This window comes from Rattus norvegicus, chromosome 3 (genome assembly GCF_021556685.1).
Source record: "Rattus norvegicus strain SHRSP/BbbUtx chromosome 3, alternate assembly SHRSP_T2T, whole genome shotgun sequence".
NCBI lineage: Eukaryota > Metazoa > Chordata > Mammalia > Rodentia > Muridae > Rattus > Rattus norvegicus.
The window spans coordinates 61,663,548-61,690,889 of NC_141536.1; the positions used below are offsets into that span (position 1 = coordinate 61,663,548).

At 41.3% G+C, this 27,342-nt stretch overlaps 1 protein-coding gene across 14 annotated transcripts in view; it reads right to left on the reverse strand.

Annotated features, from left to right (window-relative positions):
• Nucleotides 1-27,342, reverse strand: part of Zfp385b (zinc finger protein 385B) — a 372,515-nt gene that overhangs the window by 126,975 nt on the left and 218,198 nt on the right. The window contains exon 1 of one of the 14 annotated variants that reach the window (XM_087651736.1): nt 17,705-17,780. The gene's annotated coding sequence lies outside the window, so the exon portion shown is untranslated. 14 annotated transcript variants of the gene reach the window in all.

Here is a 27,342-nt window from a genome sequence, read left to right on the forward strand (position 1 = left end):
AATAATAATAATAATAACAACAAATATTTAAAAACTTATTGGCTTGCTTAAATTGTAACTGATACAAATTTATAAAGCACCTGCCAATAATTTGTTGTGTAAATCTGTTGATAGAACACACATGAGAATATCTTGAATACATATGTGGAGAGAAGTAAAAGAGAGACACAGACAGAGCTGAAGAATCTCACACCCAAATACAAGGTGCATTGTCAAGTTGGTAAATGTTACATGATTGTAAATAAAGTATTCCTCAATCACTCAATACATCATGTAATTTGAATTACATTTTAATTTGATGTCTAATGTATACATTTGATTTTTGAGTTAAATTTAATCAAACAAGACTTGCTCTGTACTTAAAAGTAATAGTGATTTTTACCTTTCTTAGCAGTGCTTTTCTAAGTGGTTTCTAGGCATTCAATGATTTAATTTCCAAGAAAGCCCTAGGACGCATACTCTGTTATTGCCATGTCATAGAGAAGACCCACGGATGCTAGTGAGTTAAGTAGCTTGCCTACTTCTTGTTAATAAGTGACAGAACTTGAACTGAAACCAAACTTGAGTGGCTCTTGAGCCAAATTCCAGCTCATATTGATCTAATGTGGTTTTAAAACTTAAAGGCCTGGAATAGAATCTCAGTGTCTATTAACTATTAGTTCTGAGACCTTGGGCAAACCAGCAAAGTTCTCCAAACTTCAATTTTCTGATGTTGTACAAAAGACCCAGTGAAGTAGTACAAATATTCTTACCGAGGTTACAGTGGGACTCAGGAGCTAATGCAGGAAGACCGTAGAGTACTCTTACACACCACTTCTTACATGATCGCATCGTAACAGTTTGTAAATGCCTGAGTTCTCTGTGTGATCACAAAATGAATAAACCAGAGATCTCATTAGAGAAAGAGTGTTTAGGGAGCCATGGGGCAGTCTTTTCTTCTGATACTACTGAAGTTTTGACAGGCTGCCCAGAGTAGCCCAGGACAAGTCTCAGTGTAATACAGACCATAGACTCGTACTCCCTTCCACTTGTGTGTCAGCACCCAGACACGATAGGATTGATTTGTCCATATGACAGGCGAGAAAGCAACAACGGTCATATTCTTATCACTTCTGTCCATCCTTCTCCCTGTTTCCAACCCCCTCTCCACACATATGAGGAGAAAGACATCTGCAAGCCAGGAAGAAAGCCCTTAATAGACATGAAATCAGTTAGGACCTTGGTCCTGAATGTCTCAGTCTCCCTAAGTGTAAGAAATAAATGTCAAGCAAGCCTTAGGTATTTAGTTATGGCAGCGCCAAGCAGATTAATATAACGAGTATCGTGTTCACCCCTCCTGCTGCCAATGTCACCCGAAGAGCAGGGCCAGCTAAGTCCTGTTCAGCTGCCAGCTGGGCAGCGGTGTGGTCAGATAAGTCACAAGAGAAGCTGAGGACCTGGGGCTGGGTCCTGTAGAATACACCAATGTCCTAGGCAAGGTTAGCATGAATGGGGGCCAGGATAAGGCCGCTGCAGTTCATCAGGGAGTATAAATATTTTCAGGAAAACACTCATTATTAAACAAGACAAAGGAAAGTAGGCCAACAAAGGCGAAGTTCCACACCTGTTACTAAAATGTTAAGAGGTTGAAACGAAATCCGGACAAAGAGTAAATGACAGAAAAATTCAGATTCATAATATTGCAGTTGAACTAACTGGACAAACAAAAAGAACTTCTAAGTTAGATATCTAAGTTCCCTCAGTGTCTTGGCTTCACTGAAGCTTGCTTGGCTCCTTCTGGATGGATCCATTCATGCTTCCTGAGCTAGACGGGAAACTAGCTGGAGTATGTGTGCATAAAAATAAGTATGTGTCTGGATTTTAACACATAAACATAAAATACGTAAAAACTTGCTTCTGAAACTTCATTTCTTTAGGGTGAATAGAAATCTTATTTCTTGGGAGTTGTGTTTTCATTTATGAACATAATAATGTTTTCAAATGCAAATATATCTGCCTTAGAAAGGGATATCCTAAATTCTCAGTGATTAAAAAATCATGTTAAATGGTATTTTATTTCTCCTTTCCCACTAATTGTCTTCCATATGATTTAAAGAGAACATCTGGGAAGCATTTATTGGACACGAGACACCACTCCAGCAACTTACAGTAACAAAATCCAGGTTGCCTTGCCAATTTCCATGAAACCAGAAATACAAGTTAACAAATTGTATCCTGGTGAATACAAATCTTCAGCTTTTTTTGTGCTTTCCTTGCAGAGGCCCCCCGACTAGTTCTGGCCAATGAGCTATGAATAGCAATGATTAACTTGCAGGTCACGCCCTTAGAAGGAGCTATGTATTCCTGTAGATAACTTCCTGTTTGAACTCTGGTACGTGGAACTAGGAGTGAGTTGAGCCTGCAGAACAGAAACGAGGATCACAGGGGCCTATGCAGGAAGATGTAGTCAGGGCGCCCACTGCACTGCCGCACCACTCTGGGATTACCGCTGAGACAGGAAAGCCACTGGATCCTTGCGCATGCTCACAGTAACTGAACTGTGTTTTCATTAAACATAGATTTTCCAAACTTGTAATAAGGCATCTCTACCTCAGTTTTGCTAGTGAATTCAGTCACAGAAGTGCAAAAGGAGCTCCTCACAACCACACTGAGGGAGAACACAAGTTTGCGGAGAAACTACACGTTTAACCAAATATCTTTTCTCTTCTACCTTTCTTACATTAACAGATGGGAAGGCGATAAAGAGATTTGGGAGCGATGATCACAAGGCAAGAAACCATCCAGCTAAGTTTTTTGTTTGTTTGTTTGTTTATGCTTAAAATGCAGGTAGATTCCTGAGGTTAGGGACGCCTGGGGACAGAGCTAATTTAGGTCGAGGTGTGGTCTACATCAGGTCAAGGTCCCACCCAGCCAAATTTACAAGACAGGTCTTTGAATTCCTTTTTAATGTGGGGTGGGGTGAACAAAAGTGCTGCCTCTTCCTAAGAGGCTAAGGTCACTGAATGCTGATTTGTGGGATGCTCTCGAGGGAACCTGGAATAAATAATTGAATTGATAAGTAAATGAAAGAGTGGCCTTTTGGTCTACATGAGATGAACTAGCAAAAAGAGATAGCAGTTCATCCTTTAGATGTTTCTCTAGGGAGACCTGAGCCATCTGGAGATCTCTGGAGAGTGAAAACAGCTCTTCAAGAATTTTTTTCTAACAGGATTTCTGATCTCAAGAATCACTTAGAGAGCTGGTATAGCTCTTTTAGAAGTGTTTTCTAGCAGCTAGCCGGAGACGGCTGTCTGAAGATCCAATACAGCTCTTTTAGAATTTTTTATAGTTTTCTGATTTTGATTGGAACAGAAGTATTCTAACAGGATTTCTGACTTGTTTGGAAGATAAAAAAAAAATTCTATAGCAAAGCTGTGGTACAATTAGAGATCATGCTCAAATGTATCCATTGGGGATAATGTCTTAAAAATTAGCCTAGCAGGTTTACAATGTGTGTCAATTCTATATACTTATCCATCTATCTACCCATTGATTCATCTATCACTATCTATTCAACCATCTACCTGTACATCTATTCATCCACCCATCCATTCATCCATCTACCCACCCAAGCATCCATCCATCCATCCATCCATCCATCCATCCATCCATCCATCCATCCATCCATCCGTCTATCCATCCATCCATCCATCCATCCATCCATCCATCCATCCATCCACCTACTTACCTATCCATTACACTGATCTATCTATCCATCCTTCTATTCATCCATCCATCTACAATTTTGCTTTATTTGTATTTTAGACAGGGTCTCACTAGGTAGCTTTAACCGGCCTAGAACCTGGTATGTAGACCAAGTTGGCCTTGAGTTCATAAGATCTTCCTGTCTCTGTCTCTTATGTGCTTGAATTAAACGTCACTAGGCCTGGCTCAATAACCTGTATTTTAAAGTTAAAGTTAGAATTTTAAATTTATAGAAAACATGAAAGTAATGATGAGTTTGTATATACTTGTTACATAGTTTTCTCTAATGTTAACATTTTATGTCTGAGGTACATTTGCTAATTAAGAAAGTAATTTGGTATAGTATTCCCCTTACCTTATACTCAGGGGATAAGCTCAGAGACTTGCAGTGGTTATCAGGAACTACAGAGCACATGGAAAATTCTCACCTAATATACTTTTCATTATAACTAACTGCCTATTACACATTACGGCTGTAACTTCTATGGTCTGACTTGCGACAGCAACATCTTTTTTCTTCTTTAAAATGTCACGGGCATAAAATTTGCTCTTACTATAGATCTTAGCATATGACTTTAAAATTTTTTCCTTATTAATTCAAGAACTACTGTTCACTTAAATGAAGCATTTATGCTTTTCACTGGCATATCTGGACTCCCAAAACTATCACTTCTGCACTTTTGGTCTATCATTAAGAGCAGTAAGAATTACGTGAACACAGGTGAAGACCCCAAACTCCAAAGTTGACATGGTAACGAAGATGGCTCACTGAGTAAGAAGCCATAGCTGAGGGGCTTTATACCATGTCGATCTGAGAGACAGAAGGATGGTTTACATCCCGGGTGGGAGGCTGATGGAACAGGACAGCAGACATCGTACTACTCAGAATGTCAGGCGTTTAAAGCTAACCGTTGTTTATTTCTGTGACCTCCCACTTAATGTTTCCCAACTATAGTTGAACAGAACTAAGGTGAAAAAGCAAAGCTTCAGATGAGGTAGAGGTATTGGATTTGTGGATAGATGCAATCATAGCCAGTGTTTCAGACACGCAACATAAGATTACTCAAGAATCATGTAGTCAAGTCACACACATGCGCTCTCTCTCTCTCTCTCTCTCTCTCTCTCTCTCTCTCTCTCCCTCCCTCCCTCCCTCCCTCCCTCCCTCCCTCCCCCCATCCTAACATTTTAAGTAGTTTTTGATTTTGTGTTAGCCTTCTTTCATAGCTCTCCTAAGCCACACGTGTCTACGTACAGACACGAGCTATAAGTTGGACACACTCAATAGAGCATATTGTTGTAATAAATGCATACAATGTGGATTAGCTAAATTTTAAAAGAGAAATTATCAGCAGTTTCTATTGACTGAACCTTGGCTTTGCTGGCTTCTCCCATTACTGCCATTCTTGTCTGGTGTTACAAATCTTGCTTCCTTAATTCTTCCTACTTTGGACAGTTCTCGATTGTTCATGCTTTAATTGTCTCAAAAGTTTGAAAAGTATTGGTCAGGTCTTTTATAAATGTTCCTCAGTTTAGATATGCTCAACACTTTCTCGAGGTTGGATTGGACTTGGGACATTTTGAAAGAAGAGCAAAGGGGTCAAGGTTCCTTTCCATAACCCTATAGAAAAGGGATGCATGATAACAAGATGACTCATCCCTGGCAATTCTTTTCTCCAGTGATGCCTGATTCCATTTCTAGGGAATGGAGTCAGAAATATTGATTTGGGCACTGCATATGCTTTGTGTTATCAGAATATGAATATTTCCTGGCCCTACCAGTGAGTTTTAAAATTAAATGTATTTTTGAGAGTTAATGCTGAAACCTCCATTTCTGTACATCTTTATTAAAATACAGCCAATTTATTTAGGAATGTGCATTAAGGAATATAGACATATATGTATATAATTATATCTCCATCGACCTAAAATAATAATAAAATAATGTTAAGTATGTAGAACCATAAAATGAATTCTCTTATTATTATAATATCTTGTTATTTGTATTCTAGAATGCTAGATCTTGCAAAATTTACAGATAAATACATTATGGTATCAGAAACACTTCTTGGGTGGAACTTAAAAGAGGTTGAGCATATGACCTCTTTCATACTGTCCTCCAGTCTGCTGGCTATCACAGGAAGGTAGTGACGTGCATTCAACGTTTCAAGACCATACTTTGGTCTACGGTCATTCCACCCTAAACACACTGCATCTTTTCTGGTGTTAGAAGCCCATATTTCTGGGTTGCTATGATGGTGAGGTAAAAGAATCCTCAATTCCTTAACGAATTCCAGGAGCCATCAAACAGTTTTATAGTACAGACCTCCAGACTTATTTTATGTGGTAGAAAAAAAAAATCTATCACTTAACTTAAGACATTTAATTTGCAGAATATGTAGAGAGAAGTACCTTTTTATTTCTGAAAATCTAGTATATATACTGTATATACTTTAATTTGTATTTCCATCAAAACAATACGATGTGTATAATTGAGAAAATTAAATATTAGTAGGCCCGAGACTATTTTTAGCTTTAAAAGCTTTGAATTTCTAAGCTGAATTTAAACCAAATACCTGTTTTCTACTTTCTTGTCTTCCCTTCCTTTCTTCTTCTTTTCCTTCCTTCCTTCCTTCCTTATTTTATTTTATTTTATTTTATTTTATTTTATTTTATTTTTGAGGCAGGGTCTCACTGTGTGACCATGGCTGCTCTGGAACTCACTACAAAGACCTCACTGGTCTTGAACTCACCGAGACCCACTTATTTCCGCTTTCTAACCGCTGGAATTAAAAGGACGCACCTCCAGATCAGGCCCTTTACTATGGCAACGTGCTAAAACGTCTTGAATATAATAAAAAGAGATACTAGCAATCAGTGTTAACATGAATTGACATTCCATAACAAAGAAAAATATATAAAATACCAAACATAAACATGGCATGTTCAGATAGACAGTAAAACCAGCAGATGTGCTTTCAGTCTAAGTCTCTCATTTCTCCTTGTGATGTGCACCTCAAACATTAGAACTGGCATCCAGAACCCTTCAGCAGTGAAACCTCAGGACACACCTCCCTTGTAACTATGTAATTATGTAACTATGTAACTTTGGGCTTTCTCAGCTGGCTGCTGTGGGAAACCATCAACCCACAGATGCCTCTATCTCTTCTGTTACACTGTCATCTTTAAGGAGTATCTATTATATATCAAACAGTCATCCATGCGGCAGGACGCAGTCCCTTCCATACCAAAGCTTACAGTCTAGTGACAGAAACAGGAGAGCAGGCGATTATAATACAGTAAGGTCTCTTAGCATTAAAGAGACTGACCAACATAATTTAATGTTTTGATAGGCTACACACTGAAGAATATTTTATTGGCAACAGTATCCTCTACCTACTAAATGCTAAGATCATCCCAGTATTGTTTTTGGTACAGCCCAGAATATCTTTAGACACTGTCTAGGGTCCCAGAGAAAAAGCACCTTTTATTTCCTACTCTTTCCTCATTTACCAGAGCTGGTACAGGAGAATGGTGCTTGGCACATAGACTACAAAACAGGAGCCTGACTGCAGGGGTTGTGGTTAGACACAATTCTAGAGCAGGTAATGCTTTCTCAGAAGCCCGGAAGTTTAAAAAACCCAGAAGATGAACAGTATGTGTTCATTGTTTTATATGTGTATCTTACGGTCCCCAAACATGTGTATGTACTGAATTGATAAGAAGCACATCTAGTGGACTAAAGATGACCAAGCCGGTGTGGACTGTGGAGGTAAGACTGTGAGGAGAGTGTAGAAAGGTACCTAAGTCTACAAAGGAATGAAAATCTTTAATTATAACACGAGAAGCTATGATCACAGCAGGAAAGGTTTAAGGGTGGAGCTCGGCTTCTGAGCTGCCTGAGGGACAGTCAGGTGAGGCTGACGGATGGTAAGTTAGGTTTTTGTTTCTGAAGAAGCAGCGTGACTCAGACCATCTATATATAGAAGCCATACGTGTGGATGGAGTGATCTGGGGAAAGTGTAAGACTTGGAAGAGGAGCGTGAGGATCTGACAGTGACAGAGTGGAGAGAGGTGAGGGAAAGTCAGGGTAATCCTGATGTCACAGAGGGCAAACGAGGTGAGTTTCATAAACACAGCAGAAAGGTCAGGTAAGATGAGGAGGGAGACACGTCCACTGGGATGGGGAATCGGGGAATCGGGGAGACGTTGCTTTGGGTACCCACCAGCGAGATCCAAGGAGGGTATCTTTAAGAAATGTGGCTCACATATTGGAACAGTGATGCCAACGTAGGCTAGCAATGGCACCCAAGGAAAAACTGAAAATCAGCATGAGTCCTGGCTTCAGGCTAATTGTGGACACTACAAGCTGTACTCATGCCTGGTCTTCTGAGTCTCCCGGGTATTTATATGAACTTACCTCATGCCATTGCTGAATGTAAGCACACTCGATCGTTTCTGCTTTTCACAGAAGACTGTATGATCCAGGGCGGCCTGGGGTACTTATTTGCTTGTCTATAGTATGTCTTCAGAACAAAGGGCTGACATTAACGCACGAAACCATTCCAAACTCCCTTTATAGGGTGCCTTTTATAAACAGAATGATCCCAATGGTTTAAAAGCTAGAATTCATACGAATAAGCCTTTTTAAAAGTCAAGGCCTAAAACTAATTCCATTAAGTACATCTGTGGAGAGAAGGAGGTCTCGGTGTGTGACCTAGCAGCCTTGGAAGAACTGGTTCATGGGAGGGGAAGCTTGAAAAGGGGGCTGGAGACCTGCCCTTCCTCCTCTCCTGCTTCTATCCAGTGAGTTAGGGAGAACGACTTCCCTGACACCTTGTTCCTTCCCCGCCACTCCAAGCTGCTGCTGCTGTCACTTCCGTCATATCTCCCCTGTGCCGATAGCACAGGCTTCTAACAGGGTCCTTTGCTTCTAATCGGCATCACAAGCCATTCCCAGACGATTGTGCTAGAACACACACACATGCACGCACGCGCGCCGCGCGCACACACACACACACACACACACGTTAAAAACAGTACTCAGAAGAGTGTTGTGGCTTCTCTCAGAATCCAGTCTCCTTACGTCATACAAAGGCCTCTCTCTAAGTCCAGTCAGCTGTTGAATAAATCATTTCATGCTCACACGTCAGCCACAGGACCACACCGAGGTCCTGTGCTCCCTCAGCCACGCTCTTCATCTGGAGCCAAGCAGATCCAGCTCTGATTCCCGCACCTCCCTTTTAACACCTCTGTAGCTTTCTTCTCTCCTAACTGATCTCAACTAGTCATCTTCTCTTCCTTTGGTGTCCCGAATGTATCTCTCACAGATTGCTATTCAGGCTGCAGACATACTTCTTAACCTTGTGCTAGTTTTCGCAGACGATTATCCTATTAAACGTTCAGCTCCTTAAAGGTAGGGGCTGCCTTTTCTGTTTTTGTGTCTCACAAAAAAATTTGTCAGAGCCCAGTAAGAATATGACATTTCCCATGGCCAGGGCATACTGTGAACGGAGTCGATAGCTATTGAGTGAATTCAGTCTAGGACTGTATTGTTCATATTAAGGAAACAAGACTCAAAGGAGTTAAATAACACAGCTGAGGTCATCCATCTAGTGGGAGACAGAAGGAGGAAAGAAGTTGCAGATGCGGCCTGACTTTAAACTAGGACTCATATTGCTAAAGTCAGCCATCACCACATATCGCAGGCTCTCTCTCTCTCTCTCTCTCTCTCTCTCTCTCTCTCTCTCTCTCTCTCTGTGTGTATGTGTGTGTGTGTGTGTGTGTGTGTGTGTGTGTGTGTGTGCTTTTGTACGCATGCATGGGCAAATATGTAGTGGTGGGAGGAAACTTTGCATGTTGTTGCTCAAGAGGCACCAACGTATTTATTTATTTAGAGAGTCTTTTACTGGTCTAGAACTCACCAAGTAGACTATGCTGACTGGCTAGCTGCCCAGGAACTTGCCTGCTTCTATCTTTACAATGCTGGGATTACAACCATGGGTCACTACGCCCAACTTTTATCCATGGGCTCTGTGGATCAAACTCAGGATTTCATGCTTGCACAGCGAGTCCTTTACTGACTGAACAATCTCCCTGCTTCACCCCACCACATCTAAGGGACCTGGAGCACAGCTACAGAAGTCATGGACTTGTTTCAAAAGAGTTTTAAGCTCAGATATTTCAGGAAATACCTGATGTGGAACTATGACTTCTTTCTTCTTGAGAGAAAAGGGGACTTGCTCTTTTGAAAGTGGCAGTTAATCTGATTCATCTTCACCTGACTCCTTAGTCCGTAGACTTTTCTACCTAGTTGGTCATATCAATTTGCTTTTCCTTATGCATTTTCAAAGAAGTTCAAAATCTCAAAAATATAGACTGAAGATAAACTTAAATTTACATTCCTTTTTTTATTGGATTTTTAAAAAAATTACATTTCAAATATTATCCCCTTTCCCGGTTTCCCATCCATAAGCCCCCTATCCTATCCCCCTCTCCCTTCTTGTATGAGGGTGCTCCCCCATCCACCCACCTCTTCCTACCTCCCTGCCCCGACATTTCCCTACACTGGAGGGTTGAGCCTTGGCAGAACCAAGGGTTTCTCCTCCCACTGGTGCCCAACAAGGCCATCGTCTGCTACATATGTAGCTGGAACCATGGGTCAGTCCATGTGTACTCTTTGGATGGTGGTTTAGTCCCTGGGAGCTCTGGTTGGTTGGCATTGTTGTTCTTGTGGGTTTGTAAACCCCATCAGCTCCTTCAATCCATTTTCTAACTCCCCCAGTGGGGACCCCATTCTCAGTTCAATGGTTGGCTGTGAGCCTCCGCCTTTGTATTTGTCATGCTCTGGCAGAGCCTCTCAGGAGACAGCTTTATCAGGCTCCTGTCAGCATAAACATTACATTCTTGTTGGCAGAAGGAAGACCTTCTTTGGATTAAGAATTTACTCTAAATATCTCAGATTAAATAATCATAGTAGGCTAATACTCTAGTTTTTATGGCTATTTGTAGGAAAGAACAAGAGAGAGAAAGAGGGAGGGAGAGGGAGAGGAATGGAGAGAGGGAGGGGGAAAGGGAAGGGAGAGGAATAGGGAGAGGGAGAGGGGAAAAGGGAGAGGGAGAACAAGGTTATTTGAAATGGCTCAGTGGATAATGGCATGATATTGTTGCCAAGCCTAATGACCTGAGTTTGATCCCCAGGAACCACGTGATAGAAAAGACTCCTTTAAGTTGTCCCCTGCCTTCCACCTATGTGCCCAGGCACACACGTCACAATCATATACTGGCACAAACACACCACATACATGAATAAATGTAACAATTTTTTTTTTAAAAAGAGAACAATGAACTTCGCTGGAATTATGTAACCAAGTTGACTTACAGGGGTAGACTATGTCTCTGTATTAGCTCATGTGAATCTACCTTATAGAGTATATCTATGAATAACTCTGAAAGACATCCAGCTTGCCTTTTATATTCATGTCCACAGATAAAATGCAAAACTGACCAATATGCTTTACTGGGGTGTTTTAGCAACCCTTAGGATGTGACTTTAGAAGGTTAGAGGCTCCAAAGAGCCCATTAAGGCTCTGTACCAAAGTTACCCAGAGAGATCCTTAGGTGGGTGCCTATTTATGTTTAGGCAAGATAGACGGAACCAACTCTCCCAAAGAGCTGAAGCTTTTGAGTAGAAGTTTAACATGCACATATCTTCCAGATGGCAAGGCCTAAGGCCACCCCAGAAACACAAGGAAGAAAAGATTAAGAGACTTCCTCTAACTCCAGGCTTATTTCAAGTCTTCAACTCAAAAGCGAATCAAGAGCACTGACAAAGACCCACCTTCTCTTTCCTACAGTAATAAGCCCCACTGAGTCTAGGAAGTACAGCAGCCTTCCAGCCTGTTTAGCATTTCTTAAATGATGACTTGGTCATTAAATGATGTTCTGTAGGAGCCAAGGACTACTCTGCTGGGTCAGGTTTTCACTGCAAACAGAACAGTGAACGGGAGGGTTTATTTCTCTTTTCTTCACATCGAACATCACACCAGTCATGACCTAGACCTCTATACACATGCCGTGCCAGCAGGGATGTACGAGACAGCATCTGACTTCTGTCACGCGTACCCACCATAATGGGAAAATCATTTTTCAACTTAGTCTTTCTCCTGGGAAGGAGCCCAGGGCCACAGAAAGCACTCGTTCATCACCTGCCACGGCCCAGTGATTCTCTGAGCAGACATACTGGGCTGAGATAATTGGCTTGACAGCCTGGAGGTCAGCCTCCCTTAGTGACTGAAGACTTTTCTTTATCACCTCCAGTGTTATAATATACTGTCTTCTGCATCCACAATGTTATTCACTCACACACCAACAATGGCGATTCTGGGAAAAAATTAGTGTAAAGGCACAGTATGGCAGAGCTTGAGAACTCTACCACAGAAGGAAAAGATGTCACCAAGAGGCAGTAACAAAAACCCCAGCCCAGTGCTGCAAAGCCGTTGTCTTAGGAGTTCAGAAACCCACTTCTGCAAGACCATGCACCTCCAGCCTCCGGTATTTTCCACACTGGGTCTTGATTTTTCAAGCCAGTATCTGCCATCTGGAAAATGTCACTCAAAGTGACCATGCCTACGTATCACGGAGAGAACTAATAAGGAAGCTACGGCATCTTCAACCCCACTCTTGTCGCTCGTCAGTCATCATCTCAAAGACAATGCCGGAAGGGGAAAAAAATCATCACCACAGTCCCGCTGCCCAAAGGCAATGGGGAAGTGCACGCAGGGCTTAGCTCTGGTCTGTGACTCAGTTTCTACGTCCATCAGCAGAAAGCCAGCGATCGCAAGGGCCAGCTTCCTGACTGCTCTCTCATGACATGCAGACCACAAATGAATCCCACAGGGAGATGCAAACGAAGGGAACCCAGGAAAGATCATCAGCTCTCCTAACTGGGCCCTCAGGGAAGCAGGTGTAACATGCGATCCATACCTTTCCTTAGCGTTGGGAGAGGGCTAGATCTTACTGGAGGGTCTTGAAATTCAGACATAGACAATAGTCCGACTACCCCTCACTAGCTCCTGGTTAAAAGAAGGAATGCCAACGAGGCATAGTCACCCTAGTCCCCAGATGACAAGCAGACTAGAGAGACTGTCCATTTCTGTAATGAGAACCTTCTCATGGAAGGCTATATAGCAGCAGGCCAAGCTGAGAAGAGACTTGTCACTATGACACGACTGTTCATCTCCAGCCTGGGTCTACAGCTGATCTCCCGATTTTCCTTTTGCAGGGGAAAAAAAAAAATCTAATTATAGGTAGATATTCAACTCGGTGCTCATTAAACTGTCACCACAAAGACAAGAATTACATGGGAAATTTTAGCATACTGCAGTGAGAAGTATATGTTTAAAGAGGTTTAATGGCCCTGTGGTTTGACATTGTAACTGTGTATGGGCGCAACCCTGGAGACATCTAACTTCTCTGTTCTCTACCAATGGTGCCTTATGATGGGGCAGTTGTCACAGGCAACAGCAGATGATGTTGATTTTATAGGTTACAAAGACTTAGCGGCTGCAGACCCCGCTATGGTAGGATCTCATGTCCCACGCCCCAGAGAACTTAGACAAGAGAAGCAAACCCTTTTATGGCTCAGAGTTCTCTGTCAGATGGGGATGGTGTTAAGACTTCATTTCACATCATCATAGGAGACAACACATACTTGGGATTTAAGCCAAACACCTGGCAGCTGGTACTTTAATGATGCTTTTTCTACCCATTCCAGCAGTGACTGGCATTTCTACCCATCTCTTTACTATCCAGAGCATGGCAGTGGTCAATATATAGCAACTCTATTTCTTCTTTCAAAGTTCCCTTTCTACTCCTCGGTTGAGAATTTTATGCGCTAATGCTATGTAAATATCATTTGTCTCAGCTTTCCGTTTAGATAAATGCTTTGTTTGGCTCGCATCGACTCACGGCGACTGGTAGGAGAAGCAGTTCTATCAGTGAGACCTTAGAGATTTTCTAATTATCTTCTACTTATCACAAGATAAAGCACCTCGGTTCCAGAATGGCTCATTCCCTTCACCTCCCCCCAGACTCCACCCATGTCTGTATAGTAATTGTTGTCTATGCATATGCATCTACTGGCATCCATACATTTACAATCGAACTCTGAGAAAAGGTCTTTATGATTATAGGAAATCCCTTATTCTGGGTTTTTAATCCATATCACTATATTTCCTCTGTTTCCATGTCCCTTTTTATATTACTTATAGACTAGTTTCAAAATAAAATTTATTTCCACCTTCTCAGTGGTCTTTGTACCAGGCAAAAATACTGTTATTAGGATGTCTCCAACTTTGGCTGGCATTTCATTGTTTATTGTCTCAAGCTGACAGAGACAAAGCAGTGGGAGACAGGGCTTTCTTAAATGATTTTGTATACTAACTAGTTATTTCTAGAACGTTACTGTGTGTTAATGAAATTTGCAGCTTGCCTTCTTCTAAGTAGGCTAATTTAAAAGCACCTTCAGAGGATGCTACCAAAATGGTGACCTCCATACCTGCTAAGGTGCAGGGACAGAGAGGAGCCACAACAGACCCCCTGCCATGGCTGACTTTATCCACTCTTCTCCTTTGACACTATTTCCTGCTCTCCCTGGTGGGTTAAGGATGCTCTCTCCCTCCTGGACTAGCATAACCGAATGTATGGACCTGTCCTCACTGAGGCTCACATAGGGCCTCTCAGAGATTTCCCCAGGCTCAGAAGTGTGAGTTGAAGTTCTCACCAGGAACCAAGCCATGAGGTCACCTGGATTCTAGAGTCTTCCAGTCCCAGTGTCTCAAAGTATCATCTCGCCTTTTTCTTTTTCCTGAGCAGAAAACAGGCTCAGTTTGTCTTATAGTCCAGAGTGTCAACATGGAGTGTGTCTACAGCAATCAAACAGCTATCCTGTGATTTTTCAAGTAGGATTTATTAACACACCGTGGAAGCTTGTATTCAATTGCATTCATGAAGGAAAAAGAGGTTCGAATTTCTGTAAAAGTACAGATCTCAGTACTACCGGACTCCCAGGTTTCCTCCCCATTTTACCGTCATTTAGACAGCACATGAACCAGAGCAGTGATGGAGTAAAGACCTCTATGAATGCATATTCTTCTTCTGCTTGTTCACACAAGCAAACATGTCTGCCCCCCGCCCCCAAATAACTGCTATTTTCATTAACTCAAAAGAATAGGAGTGGCCACTGTAACTTAGGTCCCTATGAAAACGTGGTTTAAATACACCAGTCAACTCTGCACAGAAACCTCTATGTGGCTCTCAGTACACTTACTGACAAGCTGAAGACAAAATCTGGTCCTGTGATTAACCACTGCGCTAGCAGCCTAGGAAAGTGCTGATAGGTAGAAACTGGGAAACGCAATACCAGAGGAAAAAGTACAATGTCTTATCTTCCAATAATCTGTGTCTTCTCTCTCTCTCTCTCTCTCTCTCTCTCTCTCTCTGATGCACATTTGGACGTATGCCTGTTTGCATCTGTGTGGGTGCACATGCCTATGATGGTCTGAGGTTGATATCGATCATCCTTGGTCACTCCTCTACCTTATTCAGTAAGGCAGGTCTCTTGATCAAACCCAGAGCTCGTCAATAATGGTCAACAATAACGGGGATCCTTATACCAAACAGCCTTCCGAGACTGGAATTACTGGAAGGCTGCTGTGCTAACCTGGTATTTACTTTGGTTCTGAGGATCTGAACTCCAGTCCTCACCTTCTACAGCAAGCACTTACCGAACCATCTTCCAGGCTCAGGAAACCAATACTGACAGAAACAGATATTCTATAAAAATTCCTTTTAAATTGCGTTCTGTGATTGATTTCAGGATCCCAATGGAATTATTGCATTAAGTTATTAACAAGGCAAAAAAAAAAAATCCAAAAGACAAAGAAAAAAAAAACCAACAAACAACTTTCAACCTGAAGTGTGTTAGCATCACCTGAGAACTGTTTATGAAGAGCCTGGGGGAATCCAAGTGGTGAAATATTTGCCTGCTTTGTGCCTTACTGTAACAGTGATGGACCCCAATGGCTTCTTAATCCCTTTGTCAACCTTCTGTGAAGTGTCTCACAAGTGAACACTTCCGACTGCTACTGTAACCTTTCTAGGGGTTTGTGTATCCAGTGGCTTATATACAAGCACTGTCAGGACAGCAGACAAAGGAAACAACTGCTTTATGACTCAATTAAATTTCCCCCAAATATTAATAATTCAATTACAATAAACACGAATTACTAGCTATCGCTGAAAATGAAAACTTAGTTTGAGGCAAGAAACATTTAAAAAAAAAAAAAAACCCAAAACCTCTCAACTAGAATCGACACTGAAACATAACAGAAAATAGCCTTCAGAAATTATAAATGAAAAAGAAAATTACAGTATCAGAAAAGGAGTCTACTCTATTGATTTCTGCTCTGCTCGCAAAATATTTCAAAAATTCTCTATATAGATACTTTTTCTTTACCAATAATTACTAGCAATAATAGGATCCTTAAAAATTATTACTACAGGCAACTAAGAAATGCTGAGAGCAGGAGAAATAGTTTGCCTTAAGGAAGAGGCCACAAATTGGTTAGCCAATGCCACACAGGCAGCCATGAAATCATTCATATTCAAGAAACTTTCTATGGTCTGAATCAGGCTGTATTCATGTATACTTGGAAATGAACACACGATAATTGAGGAAGAGAAGCCATAAATTTTAGCAAGAGCAAGGCGTGGGTGGCCCATGGGAAGCGCTGGAAAGAAGAAACAGGGAGGGGCTACTATGTAATTATATTTTAATCTTAAAAATAAAAACTATTTCAAAACTTGATTCCACCTTTAAGTGAAACAACTTCATGAAAAATAACAAATAGCAAGTGGTAAAAAGTTATTTTTGGAAAAAATACCTACCCTGAATATGTATTATCAAATTTCCATATATGTTCCTAATTTGTAAGAATTCTTATTAGCCAGACTTCTTAAAAAAAATCACTGATGGAAAATAAACTCCCATTTGTTGTAAATCTACAAGAATTTCAAGTCATTTAACTTTCATGCATGCAAATACAAACGACTGTTTAAATACTTGAAAGCACTCTCAGTGGATAAACTAGCTTTCAAGGGTTGCTAGAGACTCAAGTGTCACGCAGGCAATTTTACCCCTGTGCTTATTAATGAGAAAATCTGTATTCACCAAACGCATCACCTACCATTGACATTTTCAGACGGTTCTCATACTTTACCCTATTATTAAACTCATCCTTGTCAGAGCAGGGGCAACCAGGAAATTTACCAACCAACCAGGACAGTTCAGTGGCCAGAGGGGAGGCTGTCAGTAGAAAAGACTAAGAGGGTCCTGAGCATGCTGCCCTACGTGGTCACTGTAAGAGCTGTCGTCCTCTCTAACCTCTCCATCACTCTTCAGTGAGAAGGAGGAACATGTAGGAACCTTCTCCAATTTCAGGGTATGTAAATAATGACAGGAAGGGGGTGGATGTTTTGGGAAGCAAAAATGATACACACATTTCTTTCAACTTCATCAAAGAGGAGCAAGAATGAAGGTAGAGATGACCAAAGACACTACAGTCAGTTCCTAAGGAAGAACAAAGGTCACCAAGAAAAGCATGTTCAACACTCGTCCCCTGATGGCTTGCTTTAAGCCTGTTTTTGCTGTCCTTCTAGTCAGTAGTTAACTAGTACAGATCATCAGTTGGTTGAGATTAGTCATTTTCTATTGCTATTAATCAGTTTTCAATTCGGTTTCGCTTGACACTCATGAAATCAAATCCAAACAAGCCTTAAAACAAGAATTCAGATCGTCCCCTTCAGTTTCCACTAGTGAACAACACTCAAAGTAATTTCAAAGGCTGCAGCATTCTCAAATGGCAGCGATGCCGAACTGACCATTGTCACGTCATCCCCATACCTACTGTTCTGTGAATGCTCGGAAGAGACTGTCCACCACTACTGATTTCTAGTCTTCTCTGTAACAACCTATATCTAAAGCCGGGTTCTGGGTGGAAGTCACAGAAAATAACATCCAAACATATGACTTCAGACGGCACATCCAGCAAATGGCAGTGGGCCTAAGGCTGACTCAGTTACTAAATCTGCCCTCCCTGCTGTAAGCCCATTGTAAGCTGGGGTTATTTTTGACGTTAGTATTTTTGAAGCTAGTTCAGATAATGGGCCGCTCATTGCCAAAGTATGCTGATGAGAGGGACAACAATATGTTACCAAACCATGACAGAGTCACTGTCTAAACTGACAGCGGTGAATGCTAGCCACAGATTAGAAGTGACTAAAAGACTTTAAAGGTCTAGGACCACACCATGAGGCGGATTTCACAAGGGCATGAAAGAAGTGGCAATAGAAAGATAAAAGTCTGATTATCTCCGTTTAAGATCGCCCAATAGAGAATTTAAATTGAAAACAGAAAAACAAAAACATCAAAAAATTTTTTTCAGTACAGCCTAGAATTTAGGAACACTCCAAGGAAAATTATCTTAGGTATTTGATCTTTCTATTGTTGCCTCCCGAAGAATGACTTTTCTAATGAAATCTTTCTCATGGTCTCATTAATTTAATTCACTAAGCCTCTTTTGGGCTGAGGGTGGAATTGTTTTCCAACTCTACTGACCTTGTGATATTCCTTTCTGCCTTGCTTGAAAGCTCCTATAAGCAATGCAGTGCAGTACCAGATATGCCTTAGGTCACACCAACTATAAAGACGTGGTACTTCACCTGGGTCAAAGTGGGGAGCAAGGTGCCGACTCGCATGCAGTGGGTTACAGTAGAGGTTCAGGGGCGTGATACTTCCCCCTGGAAGCCGCAGCTACCAGCAGTTCAGTTCTGTGAAAGAGCTTCAGGAAGCTAAAAGCTAACAATCTTTCTTTTTTATTTAGCAGACTTAACTATTCTGTAAGGCATTTGATATGTTCTGACAAACCCCTTCTTGAATTAGCCATACGGATTTGTGCTTTGCGGGTGAACCCTGACCAGTATAACATACCGTAAGACCAGAACACAGAAATCGTGTGCTCCCTTATGAAAATGTACAGTAGCAAGCATCAATGTCCCCTAAGAGTGCATCCATCGCCATGCTTTGTCCTGTGGCTTATCTCTCTAGTAGTTCAGCAAAATGGCAGTGCATCAACACAGTACCCTACTGTGTCCTTCCTCCCTACACCTCCTTCTGTTGATCTGAAAGAAATGAAATGATTAAGGTTGGTATGTTCTGGAGTACTGACCTGGCCATTCTCACAAGCCCCACCCTGCTGCCCCAGACACCCGAACGATTTGAACCCAGGTCATACTATTTTCTGCTACTTGTAGAACTAATTACCTTCTGATATAACAAAAAAAAATAGGGTGTGAAAACAGAACTCCCCACTAAGGTCTTCTTTAAAATGGTCCTGCAGACACAGGTTGATGTTTTGTGTTTTCATGGACAGTAGCCAAGACATGGGACGATATAAAACATAAAGATATAAGACATTCCATAATACTATGTCTGACTCTGGTCCTAAAGATACGTAAAATATGTTTCATTACACCTTACACTGAAATGAACATGAAGTGGAAAACAGTGGGCAGGACCTGGGTATAAAATATGCATTTATAACTTAATAGAAACCATCTTGAAAATACAGCACTCAAAGAACTGGCTTTCAGTAGAAGCATCTATTTATGGCTTTCGGAGTAAGTGAACACAAAGATCTTCAAGAACCACTTGCTCTCTCTCCTAAACCATGAGCATTACACTCTTCTGATCAATATCTGCACTAGATTACTGCATGGCCAATCACCAGTGAACTCAGTGACTTTGGGCACTTGAAAGATCTTGTAGTTCAATAGACCCCCAAGCCTGAGTGGACTTAATTGATTTTCTGCTGAGGTTCTCCCCAGGGCAAGATAAGGTGATGAGCAGGCTGAACTCTTATCCAGAAACCCCCACTTCCTCTTTCAAGAATAGTACTCTGTGTCTGATTGGCCTTAGGTCTATTACCCTGTTGCCTGAAGGGAAGATGTTGGTGCCTAACAGCCTTTCTCCTGGTGCTTCTTCATTCCCTGCAGTTCAAGAGGGTGGTGTTCTTGATGACATATTTTTCTCAAGAGCTTTGTGGGTCTCTCATTGAAGGCACAGTGATGTTTGGCTATGAAGAGAGGTCTTGTCCAAGTGTGGTCCTGATTAACTCAGCTTTCTCTGTCCTTGGCTCTGTCTAAAGGTCACATTTCTAAGTTAGAATTAGATAACATCTAATCTAAGCAGGATGATCTGTGAGGCACAGCTTTAATCCCTTATGATGAAGTCTTTTGAGCTTTTAAATTTTTTCACTTTCAGTAAAGAGTTTCACAGCTATACCTTTTCTCCCCATGTCATTATTTCATAAGCAGACTCTGAATTATGAACATTTTGTCATTTGAATAGTCTGTGACTGCCCCCAAACAACAAAGCCCTAGTCCCTCATTTGTTCACTAGTTCACTTCCAGGCTCTCTCCTCTAACACTTCACTCAGAGCAGAAACAAAAACAGGACACATTTTACTTCAAAAATCTCTTTAGCTAAAACCTCAATTCTTTCAAAAGTTCTGTTTTTCAAGTCACCAACAGGGACAATTCCAGTAGGCTTCTGGCCGGTTTGTAACAAGGATCCACATTCTTTCAGCTCCCAATAACAAGACTGAGCCCCCAACGATGTTCATGTTTTTACTGAGTTTGTTTACATGAACTCTGGTTCTCTACTGTGTTTCTCATAGTCTTTGGTGGTTCTGCTCTAATCTTTGTTCCCATACTCGGCCTGGACTCTTTTACTATGGTAGCAGCCTACACTAGGTACTACCTAATCTGTCACTTCAGAAATGTGCTGTTGACAGTGGCTGTTAACAATCATAATTAAATATTTTTTATGGGTGAATAAGTGTCATCTTGCATTAAAAGGTCCAGCAACACTTTTAAACAGTTCAGTAGTACCCAACTTAATAAAGTAGGCACTACTTTGATTGGTGACTTTAATGAATTTAATACTAATATGATGCTAGAGCTCTGCACACTGGTGAAATGGTGTCACTATCCTGCTGTCATCTTGGCTGCAATGGTCAGCCCCTCCATCTACTTTCCCTGTGCTCAACACAGAGACAGCTACCACACAATTTATTCACTGAGATCTTAGTATCAATAATTCAGAAATCCCATCAATACAAACCTTTCCCTAATACCATCCTCATGGGCATTTGATTTACCTGAAAATTATCAAGAGACAGAAATATAGTATGTCATATCATATAGTCATGGGGGGGGGTGACTCGGTAATATTATTGCTTGCCCCATAGATTTCTCCACCTTGACTTCAATTTCAAGTTCTAATTTGAAGTGAGCAGGGACAAAAAAATTCACCACACAAAGATCCCCCAAAAGATTAATTTATCTGCTCCCAATGTGAAGAGATAGAAATATTCACTAGAACTCAAGATCTGAAAAAGAATGAATTCCAGAATTAAAAAAAAAAAATCCAAGTTAGCAAAAGGAAACACCAATGGTTGCCATAGTAACTGCAGTAGATTCTGTTGCAGCCTAGGATGTAGTTAGTAAAATCTGAATTAGATTCTTGAGGATGAAGTTAGATTCTTGAGGATGGAGACATAGCTAATTAATTCTAAGTTTGGAGAACTCAAAAATACTCAGGAAATTTAAAATAATTTCCAGAGGAAGATATCTTACAAATACAGCCAAACTTACGATTCATTCCAATGAGCTTGTTTTCTCATGCCTGAGATGACTTATGGCCTCATCTGCAGATGGTGGACAGCTGTTTGTGTGCTTTGTACTTGAGCCCTGCCCCACAGTGAGAGAGAGAGAGGGGTATGAGGGCTAATCTTGAGTGCCAGTATCACAGGATTTAGAGTCACTAGAAGACACACTTCTGGAAGTGGTTATGAGTGACCTTTCAAAGAGGTTTTAAAAGACCCACACTGAATGTGGCAACGCCATTTCATGTTCTGAGGCCACAGAATGGTGAGAATAAAGAAAGGCAGCTGAATACCAGCACTCATTTCTCTCGGCTTAGACAACATGACCATCTACCTCACAATCCTGTTACTCTACCTAGAGCTGCTCTGGCCAGGAGGGCTTCTTTGCCATGACCCACACAAGGTACAGCAAACCCTGCCTCAATTTGATTCTGTTAGGTATCATGACACAGCAATGGGAAATGTAACCAAGCCCCAGTGGGGCATGCACTAGTATTCCATGATTAATGCTTATAGCTACTACCTTTGGGACTCCAGAATTTTCTTTCCTCTGTGGTCTCCTCTTCATAGCATGGTTCAAATGCTCTATATTTAGACTTAAGCATCTAATCCATGTGAGGGACTTTTTTTTTCCCCCTACGTGTAAATAAGTTATTAGATCTGACTGTCACAGATAAGGTCTGTCTACCACAGCGCAAATCTGCAATACTCTAGATTACATTAAGATGACACTCGTTGGTATCAGTATGTGCGCACAATGATGTAACAAAGTAATGAATCTCGCAGCACGTTTCCACAGTTTTGAACCATAATTCTGAAAAGAACATCATTACGATAAATATGATGACTTCCATCACAGCAACTGTCAAAAGTTTGGATATCTTCTGAAACTTAGAATGTTTGGCACTTTGAGAAATTAGCATTGTTATTAGTGTATATCCCCTGAAATCAAAGGTATTGATTTCATTTTGAAATGATTCACTCCGCTGACTTCATTTTGAAATAAGATGAATGTTGTAGGTATTTCCCCCCACATTTTGCTTCATTTTGAGTTAACAGAAAAAACAACATTGTTTTGTAATGGTCTGATGTTCATATACAGCACGTAATACGTGGACCAAGTTCTTCTTCAAGATTTGCCATTTCTTTAGAGTAAAACCTGTTCGTGTTTTCCTCTGAGCTTCCTGAAGCACACAGCCCTTCCCCATTATTGATAGCCCTCCTGTCGCCACTGCTTCTCGCTCCTGTCTAACCTGTCAGCATTTTAATAAACACCGGCACACTCTGCTGTAAGAAAGAGACTTTTATATTAAGTGCTTTACATATTTACGATGAACAGAATGATTGGTGACTGAAGACATTGTATAGAATTCTGTATTAGAAATCACGGATTTCGGTCTACATGTAAGGAAAGTTCATCATTTATACGGGTAGGAAATGACTTAGTAAAAGAGTGTCTGAATAACCATTATTAAAGATAGTGCATTTGTGACTGAACACATCACAGCTCTAAACGAATGGCTAAGTAGACATTCCCCCTGTTTGTTAGCACCTGTATTCTCTACAAGATCTTTTCATGATCTACTCAACTAGTATACTTGGCTGTGGTTCAGCCAGTACCCACTCTCCAGTTTCAAAAGGGAAAGATTTGCTCACATGCTGACTGGGTCTCCGGGTTAGAAAGCTCAGGACAAAGTCTTCTGAATCCAAAACCCATGATATACCATGTGCACAACCTAGGGTCACATCTGTGCTGATGGATGGTTCTTAAGATACAAAGATGGGCCGGCAAGATGGCTTCCAGGGTAAGATAACCTGAGTTTCATCTCCAGAACCCACAAGGTAGGCAAGAAGAAGTGACTTCTGCAAGTTGTCTTCTGACCTCCATATGATTATATGTGCATCATATATTCGTGCATGTGCACACATGCACAGAAAAATATCGACGGGTGAGCTGATAAACTTCCCAAGAAACCTCAAGCTATCGCAACAAGCACAGCTCATGGCTTCATTTCAACTGGTTGCCAAAATGTCTGTCTCGACTGCATTAACTGTAACAGAGTGGGGTAATCCTCAGCTCGCCATATCTCTCTAAGAGAATTAAAAAAAAATATCAACGCTTTCTATAATCTTAGGTGCAGGTATTTTCTCTCTATGCTTCTTGTCAGCTGGCGTAGCACTGCCGAAGGGGAGATTTATGGTATTAGCAACAGGACTCTCCCCAAAGTGGATTCCTGACAAACACGCCAGATGACAACAGTGGATCCTGGGTATTTCTTCAACTCTAAACGAGCTGACCAGTCATGACTGAATCAAACAAGGGGCCGTAGAGACAAGAAGCAGGAGATTCAAACCAGTTCTCGAACATTTTGAATTGATGACTCAGCAGCTAATGAATGTGGGGACAGACTCAGGAGGACAGCCTTCCTGTACTGCTGCTGAGTAAACTCCTCCCCAGCGTGGCATACTGGGAGGTGACCCCTGCAAGCTCTGCCCAGTGGGTTTCTGACAGTCCTCGGGCTGTACTGATGGCCTGGCTGTGCTGCTCTGAATGAGGAACAAGGGAGGCATCAGGTTCCACATCTTCCTGTCTTGTCTCTTCTTTTGTCTTTCCAGCACTGGGGATTGAGCTTGGGGCTTTGCATGTATTAGACAAGCCTGTTCATTGCTATATCCACAGCCCCCTCTGTGAATTTTGAGATGAAGTGTCACTAAGTAGCCCGGTCTAACTTTAAATTCACCGTGTAGGATTACAGATGTGTGCCACCATGCCTGCTGATAACCTGTATCTTGGCAGCGTATTTCCCGTGTTAACCGCGTGACAGCCTCTTACTGAACTTTGAATGGTAACACCTCTGTGTGGAGTTTGAGACTAAGTCTCATTCATGCTCATCTTCCAGCCCAGCCCAGACAGAGCACTCTCACATAGGGTAGGTCTTGGTTCCCAAAGTATGGCTATAAAATAAAGGTCCCAATCTTAATTTCAATAAACAAAGTAACTCAAGTATTGTCTAAACTCACCAAATACCTGAAAAGTATAGAATTTCCTTGGACTATCAGCTACTGAAGAAAAGTCTCGCACGTTGACTGAAAAACCACAAATGCAAATTGGAAGCTAACAAGTGTGACAATAAAGTAAATGACTTCTTCCAGCAATCCAACCAGAGGAGGGCCATTCGTACTTTAACCAGAACCACGTAGCCTCACAGCGGGTGACCCCAGATGGAAAAAAAAATACTACTCTAAATATGAAAATCTGGATAGGTTAGCACATATACCATTCTATATCTTTTCAGGACAAATAATTTCAGCCCCAATCCTTTGGATAGGCAAGCGCCTTCATGTAGAAAGATTACACAATGCATTTCCTTACCATTGCTTCTACAAGGAGCATAGGTATTTGAGCTGACTGACAGGTCCGAAGCACCTGCCTGCCTGTACTTTCTCTACAGTACTACTGTTTATACATCTGTTTTTGACTGCAGTGAGCTTCTTAAACAAGAACAAATCCTACATCGTGTATTTTCTTCCCTCCGCTACAGGTGCCTGCATTTGCTGAGCGCCCAACCAAAGTCCTCAGAATCCCATCACCCTGAAGCAGTTTTCCGTTTAGGAAAACATTTCCAGCTTCTACTTTCCTACATAATGGCAGCTTTTCGACTCCCTGTGGAAGGAGATGAAGGAGGGCAGCTGAGTGCCTCAGCCGTTTTAGGAATTCACGGGGAGAGAACAGAAGGAGAAGGTGAAAGAGACATTATAAATAAGTTAGCTGTTTCACTCTTGGATGGATGAAGACATACAATCCACTTGGGTACCTTAGTCAGCACCATTTTCTTTGAATATAAAAGACAGAAATGCATATTCCTCAAACCTTTGCAATGCATTAGAGACCTTGAATGTATTTCTTCAGCAGTGACTGTGAGCGGCGTTTAGATGCTGTCTGCTTACTTGATAGCTTTATGCTGAGGGAGGGTAAAGGATTGGGGCTACACGAGCAAGACTAAGAAAGTTTGAAGTTCATAATAAAAATTCTGGAAAAAAACTCTCACAGAAGTAAGATATTCATGTATAGATTTCATTATAACCAATGATAGCTACTTTTATTTCTTTTGAAACTAGAGAACACAGTTTTTTTTTCATAATAGCAAGTAAGATATACAATATGACAACAGTTATTAAGTTTTGTATTGCTGATTGACCCTGGGTCACAGCCGTGCCGATATAGACATTCTCGATTGCTTGCAATGGCCTGTATTCATTGTGGTACACCATTTCAAATATTTCCCAGGACTAAAAGCTCCAAGGTCCTTTGAATCAACACACCTGTCAATCCTATTACACACCTGTCATAATCAAAAGAGAAAGCTTCAGCTGTTCAATATCTTTCCTGTTCCTCTGATTAAAGTTGTGATCTCCTCCACCACCTTCTAAGATAAGAGCCAAAGACACAACCAGAATACACCATGCCTATTTTTCTCTGTGCCTGTGATGGTACCTGGGTTTATTTTGTGGGTGTTTTGTTTCATGGATGCTGTGTGCTGGTTGTGTGGTATACATGCGTGTTAATATGAGTGTGCAGACATATACATGTTCTTGTGGGGGCCAGAGGTCTACATCAAGTGTCTTCCTTGATCTTTCTTGATCTTTAGTTTTTAAGATGGAGTTTCTCAGCGACCCGGAAGCTCATTGATATGACTTCCTGGCTGGCCATAGACTTTAGGGTTCGAGCTTCCTCCGGCCTCCCCCCAGTACTGGGGTTCAGGCATGTGTAGTTATCCACCATTTAACACGAGTTCTGAGGATGAAGCTTGAGTCTCCATGTTTGTGTGGGGGCACTTTTCCCACACAGTCATTCCCCCAGCCCAGGACCCAGGTTCTTGCATCTACCAAGCAAACACTTCTCCTTTTTTGTTCTCTCTCTCTCAAAAAGTCACAAATGATAAACATTTACTCAGCAAACCACCTAAAGTTGACAAACTAGAATTGCATTTGTGAATATGATCATTTATTCTCCTAATGGCCCGTCCAGCTTTAAACAACTTTATAATTCTTGCTTCCTACAATGGTTAACTTCTCCCTGTAAAATTTCAAGAGTAAAGAGTCCATACATTGTCAGCAAATAATATGTGGGTGGGGGGAAACGACAGAAGTGATTTCCCAAAGGAATATTAGTTTTTAAAATGAAAGCTATCATATTCCAAATGTTACATTTGAGAACAAAATCCTGATACTTGATCATAAATTAAATATTTGGAAAGTTTGTGCACTGCCACAGGCATAGCTTAATCAAGCAGTAACTCATTAAAGAGATGTATTTGAGTATGCATTTTTCATGTTAATTAGTATCTTTAAAGTTCTTTTTGGGCAAAGATGCTAACATTTTCCTTAAATACTTCTTAAAGATCAACACGGTGCCATAGGCATCTTCAAAGCAATTTGAAAGGGAACGGTTTGATTCTCCCTGTTTAATGGCCTTCCTTGTGGAATTGTAGCTCTCTGAAATTGATTGGAACTCAACTAAGGATATTTCCAGCGCAAAGAAAAGAGAGGGGAATCGGCACTGGAGTTAAAGTAAGACAAATGGAGGCCCATTTCGATGTCCTCTCAGGCACTGATGAATCTCAGCCGTTATCTGCTCATCTGTCCAGTCAGGACTGGGATGTCGCCAGCCCACCTACAAAGCACCAAGAGAGAAGACAGCCTGAAGCCCTCAGCACAGGACAGAGCAGAACACTCACCCAGGCGTCCATTAACTGTTTTACATGGATTTCTAAGGCATCTGGAAACATTGACCCGGTTTAGTGAGATTCCATTA